This window comes from Macaca nemestrina, chromosome 12 (genome assembly GCF_043159975.1).
Source record: "Macaca nemestrina isolate mMacNem1 chromosome 12, mMacNem.hap1, whole genome shotgun sequence".
Taxonomy (NCBI): Eukaryota; Metazoa; Chordata; class Mammalia; order Primates; family Cercopithecidae; genus Macaca; species Macaca nemestrina.
Genome location: NC_092136.1, coordinates 76,800,565 through 76,806,494, shown reverse-complemented (window position 1 = coordinate 76,806,494; position 5,930 = coordinate 76,800,565).

Below are 5,930 nucleotides of genomic sequence, written 5' to 3'. Positions count from 1 at the left end.
TTACTGTGCTCTCATTCTTGACTAAAACCATTAATGAGAAATGTGTTTTAAAAAATAATGCTGGCAAATATGAGAATTTTGTTGGCTTTATTTTTGTTTACTTATTAAGGAGAACATGAAATAAAATACAGCTTCTGGCAAGTATTTAGTAAGGCAAAGATTTAACACATTTCAGGGGATTTCTGCCACTTCCTTTTAGATTAGCAGTAATTTCTTATATTTATCAACTCTCAATTTTTAGTTTTCATAGATTACCTGGGTATTACAAGGCTGATTTGTAATTACTGATTTATACTTGGACTTTTGATACCATGATGTGGCCTTAAAAATAAGGTTATACAAGCTAATCTTACTACCAGAATCACTTGGCTAATTAGTGACTAAACTGATGTTTGGTGCCACTCAGCCCAGTGTTCGTTTTAGCATTGTCACTTGGCTTCCCTCAGCTTGCAAGGTAGACTGAAAAAAAACTAATTTTCCTTTTTCTAACCAGACTCTCAGAATTTCTGAGTCTGTTAACAATAGGCAAGTAAAACAGCCACTTGAAATGGAAACTAAAATTTACTGAGACCTTCTCTGTACCAGCCACTGTCCTGAGTTCTTTATTATGTATTATAATATTCTTAATTACCTTATGAGATACACTTTTATCCCACTTTATAGTTGAGGAAACTGAGTTATAGAGAGAGGTAAAATAACTTGCTTAAGGTCATGTAGATAGTGAACTGTGATTTTTGAGCCTGTGCTTTAAAACATCATACAGCCTCACCATCCACCAGCAGCAGAAAGCACGCACACTCTCCCCACTGCTGCAGGGTTTCAACGTTAACATTTCAATGGCAGTACAAGAGCTTCCCACGTTTCTCTGCTACCCATCTGAGCAACACCCATAATTCTATCCTAGGAGTTTGTGCACTCTTCAGTAAGCAGTCAGGACATTCTCAAGGCTAGTATTATAAATTCCATTTGAGTTCCTTTTAAAAGAAACAAATTTGTAATTGTGACTTTCCATGAAGCATAAATTGCTCTGATAGCAAAATGTTGAGGAGATTCAGAGTGTACTGGGTTTCTTATTGGTGTTGCTGTGGTCAATGCAGTATGCAAAAAGGCAGGAGACCAAAGCATGTGGGCACCTCTCTGGGCTTATTTCCTCATTAGACTAAATGACTTTCAAAGATTGAGCTATAACATTCACTAAATAGTAAATTAGAACTGTAGCATTGAGAAAATAGAAGCTGAGAAAAAAGAGCAGGCTAGGCTTTTAAAAGATAACATTTATAATGATCAGCCAGACAATATTTATTGATTTCATTTAAGCCTAACTTTAGGGTTGCCGTAATTGTTTTCTTTGTGTGTTCCTGATGTAGAGACACTTTAAAGGTACATAGACATTTCCCTTCCAAAATGTAAGTCATCTAAATGTTCCTAAAAGCTAGAGTTAGTGGTTCTCTGTTCTAGGTTCTATCATTTAAAAAATGTATTCATTAAGATATGGTCCCACCCAGACGTGGTGGCTCACACCTATAAGCCCAGCACTTTGGGAGGCTGAGGTGGGCAGATCAATTGAGGTCAGGATTTCGAGACCAGCCTGGCCAATATGGTGAAACCCCATCTCTGCTGAAAATGCAAAAATTAGCCAGGCCTGGTGGTGGGCACCTGTAATCCTAGCTACTCAGGAGGCTGAGGTACAAGAATCGCTTGAACCCAGGAGGCAGAAGTTGCAGTGAGCCAAGGCTATAAACTTGTTTAAATCCTTAATAGAGGCTGGGTGCAGTGGTTCACGCCTATAATCTCAGCACTTTGGGAGGCTTAGGCAGGCGGATCACCTGAGGTCAGGAGTTCAAGACCAGCCTGGTCAACATGGTGAAACCCTATCTCTACAAAAATACAAAAATTAGCTGGGTGTGGTGGTGGGGCACGTCTAATCCCAGCTACTTGGGAAGCTGAGGCAGGAGAATCCCTTGAACCTGGGAGGTGGATGTTGCAGTGAGCTGAGGTTGCGCCATTGCGCTCCAGCCTGGGCAACAAGAGCAAAATTCTGTCTCAAAAAAAAAAAAGATTATGTATTTTTGAGGTTCTCTTAGGAGCTTCCTCAATATTGGTAAAGGTGAGAGATTATGTGCAGATGACCATAATATACAGGTTGAGTATTATCTGAAATCTGAAATTCCCCAAAATCTGAAACTTGAGTGCTAACATGATGCCCAAAGGAACTGCTCATTGGAGCATTTGGATTTCAGATTTTCGGATTAGGGACGCTTAACCAGTATAATGCGAATTATTCCAAAATTTTAAAAACATTCCAAAATCTGAAATACTTCTGATCCCAATAATTTCGCTTAAGGGATACTCAATCTGTATAGTCCTTTACTTTTAGAAGACAGGTATGATTACTGCTCAGAGATAATAGATATTTAGATAGAATTTATCTGCAGGATTTCAGATGGGTTCACTATTATATACCTGATTCTCATGCAAATCCTGTTTTAAAAGTATAGAATGGATGAATCCATATCTGGGACTCATCTTTTGTGACCAGTAACTGAATTCTAAGCATTGTCTCTCATGGGGATCCTCATAGAATTATTGCCATCCCTTTATGAAGGAGCTGGAACATATTTTCACTAACATCTCACTCTGTTCATATTTACACAAGTAAAAATCAGTAGGGGAACTTCGTAATTTCAAATGACAAAAAAATGAATTATTTTGAAGATTACATGAATCACTAGTACACGTAAAGGACTTAGAACAACAGTGCCTAGAATATAGCTCAGTAAATGGTAGTTGTTAACTAATAGTAGTAATCCTTTTCATAACAGAAAGCAGCAGCTACAAATATATCAACTCACTATTTAGAATACATCTGATTAGCTTGAAGTTTAAAAATCCACTGAGCAATTAAAGTAGACATCATAAAATCTATACTTATTTTGCATAGGACCTCACACCTTCACTGCAAATCTCTACTCTTGCTCTACAAACAGGTTTAATGTACTTGAATATCTAGTTTCTAGGCACACAATGGGTTTGACAAGGAGAAAAAGGTGCTTATATTCCCACAAAATATAGCAGTCTAAGCCTCTATAGTAAACAGTACAAATATGAGGACAGCGTAGCAATTTATGTTCATAAAATTATGACCCTGTATCAACCCAAATTATGATTGTAAATCCAAATCTGACTAAGCAGAATTTTTTTTTTTTTTTTTGAGACGGAGTTTCGTTCTTGTTGCCCAGGCTGGAGTGCAGTGGCATGATCTTGGCTCACTGCAACCTAAGCCTCCCGGGTTCAAGCAATTCTCCTGCATCAGCTTCCTGAGTAGCTGGGATTACAGGCATGTGCCACCACACCCCGCTGATTTTGTATTTTTAGTAGAGACAGGGTTTCTCCATGTTGGTCAGACTGGTCTCGAACTCCCGACCTCAAGTGATCCGCCTGCCTTGGCCTCCCAAAGTGCTGGGATTACAGGCGTGAGCCACCGTGCCCGGCCTAAGCCAGAAATTTTTTATTAGAAAGCTATCTGGTAGCTCACTAAATGGACAGGAAAGTTGAAATAAACCAGGCTTATAAAAAGATGAAATCTACATTAGATGTTATGATTCCTCCGCTGCTGTTAGACTGATTTCTTGATTGTCCCTGTGTCTATGAGTCACCACACTTAAGATACAAACTTCTGGTTGGCACTGTGTGTCTTCATTGCCAAGGGCAGAAGGAGTATCTGGGCCTTTCAGCTTCTACAATAGAAGGACACTGCTCCTGTGCAGATGCTCACAGGAGTGGATTACGCCAGATAAGAAGGATGCTTAGATGCTGGATTGAAAAAAATGTACAGCTGTCTACTACAACCCCAAATCTTAAAAAAAAAAAAAAAAAAAAAAAAAAAAAAAAAAAAGTTGCTCTTCTGTTGCACATGTGCAGGCATGGAATAAGTGAACAGTTGGATTTAATCAAGTTGAGGCTAAGCTCTGTGAGTATGAGATAGAGGAGCAAGGGAGTTAAGGGTGTATGCATGTGATGATGACTGGCCAAGTAAGCTGCTTAAGGAAAAGAGGCTACTTGAGAGGGGTGAGAGATGTGAAAAAGTGGTGTTATCAATGGACAGAAGTTCCATGTGGGGGTCAAAGGATCACTGGAGATGGGGTCCTAAAGAGACTGAGCTGGAAAGGGGTCAGTGATTGGAGAGTAGGGTGTCTGAGTTCATATAATATTTCAGTTATTGGTAGTAAGTTCAAGGTTACCACCAAAATTGCAGGTGAGGCAAAGCAGAAGACAAAATTATTGAAGGAGAAATCCAGTGAACTCCAAGGCCATGAAGCTGGAAGGATCATCTTTGTATCTGTCACCAAGAAGTACGACTGTGGTGGTGGTAGAGAGTGAGACGGGAACTAAGATCTGAAAGGAACAAAGGGGAATTGAGGGGACTATATACTAGAAGACTGCAACAAGTACCCAGGTAACTGATGACATGTTTTTAATGGAAGAAGCAGAGGAGAATGGATGAGCAGCAGCAATGAGGACAAGGAAATCTACTCTGCCTCCAGGCACAGTGGTATACTAAGTGTGGGAGAGAAAATAGCCACTACTTGAGAGGGCTGTAGAGGTAGTAGTGTCATCAGAAGTCACAACCTCCAAAGTCTGACAGGTGAAGTTCAGAGGGTTAGGCATTTGCACAGATTAATACTCATTTTTCTTTTTCTTTTTCTTTTTTTTTTTTTTTTGAGACGGAGTCTCTCGCTCAGTTGCCCAGGCTGGAGTGCAGTGGCGCGATCTCGGCTCACTGCAAGCTCCGCCTCCCGGGTTCACGCCATTCTCCTGCCTCAGCCTCCGAAGTAGCTGGGACTACAGGCGCCCGCCACCACGCCCAGCTAATTTTTTGCATTTTTAGTAGAGACGGGGGTTTCACCGTGTTAGCCAGGATGGTCTCGATCTCCTGACCTCGTGATCCGCCCGCCTCAGCCTCCCAAAGTGCTGGGATTACAGGCCTGAGCCACCGCGCCCGGCCAATACTCATTTTTCTTAACCCACAGAAGTCCTCATGCTAAAGATGTAAAAAGACACATTCCTATAAGAAAAATAGCCATGAAACAGTAAGTGAAACTTAGCTTCATGTTTGCAAGACGGGACCATTTTAAAGGGAACAACCATTATTTTGTGTTGTATGGCAGAATTCGGGCCTAGTATCGCAAGGTCTTTGGAATTTTTCTGAGAGCAGCTGGAACTATGGATTTTACTTAATTTCGACTTTAAAAAAAAATGCTGTGCAGGCCAAATAAAATAGGTCAGAGACTGCATTTAGTCACATTTGTGAACTCTGCTTTTTTTTTTAATAAGATGGAGTTTCGCTCTTGTTGCCTGGGCTGGAGTGCAGTGGTGTGATCTCGGCTCACTGCAACCTCCGCCTCCCGGGTTCAAGCGATTCTCCTGCCTCAGCCTCCCGAGTAACTGAGGCTACAGGTGCCTGCCACCACGCCCAACTAATTTTTGTATTTTTAGTGGAGACAGGGTTTTACCATCTTGGCCAGGCTGGTCTGGAACCCCTGAACTTGTGATCCACCCACCTCAGCCTCCCAAAGTGCTGGGATTACAGGCATGAGCCACCATGCCTGACCAAACTCTGCTTTTTAAAATACAAAGCTGGCTGCCTTGTTGGGTAGACTTGGCAAAAGGCTGCACCTGTTCAGTCTGCAGATATAAATAGAGTTACTGTCTACAAGCTGATCACCAAGCATCACTTAAATTACCTGGCAAATTATCAGTTGTTAACTGATTATTACTCAAACGGATTATATCTCACCGCATATTATTTTACATTATTTTACCTTTTTTTTTTTTTTTTTGAGACGGAGTCTCGCTTTGTTGCCAGGCTGGGCATGATCTCGGCTCACTGCAACTTCTGCCTCCCGAGTCCAAGCGATTCTTCTGCCTCA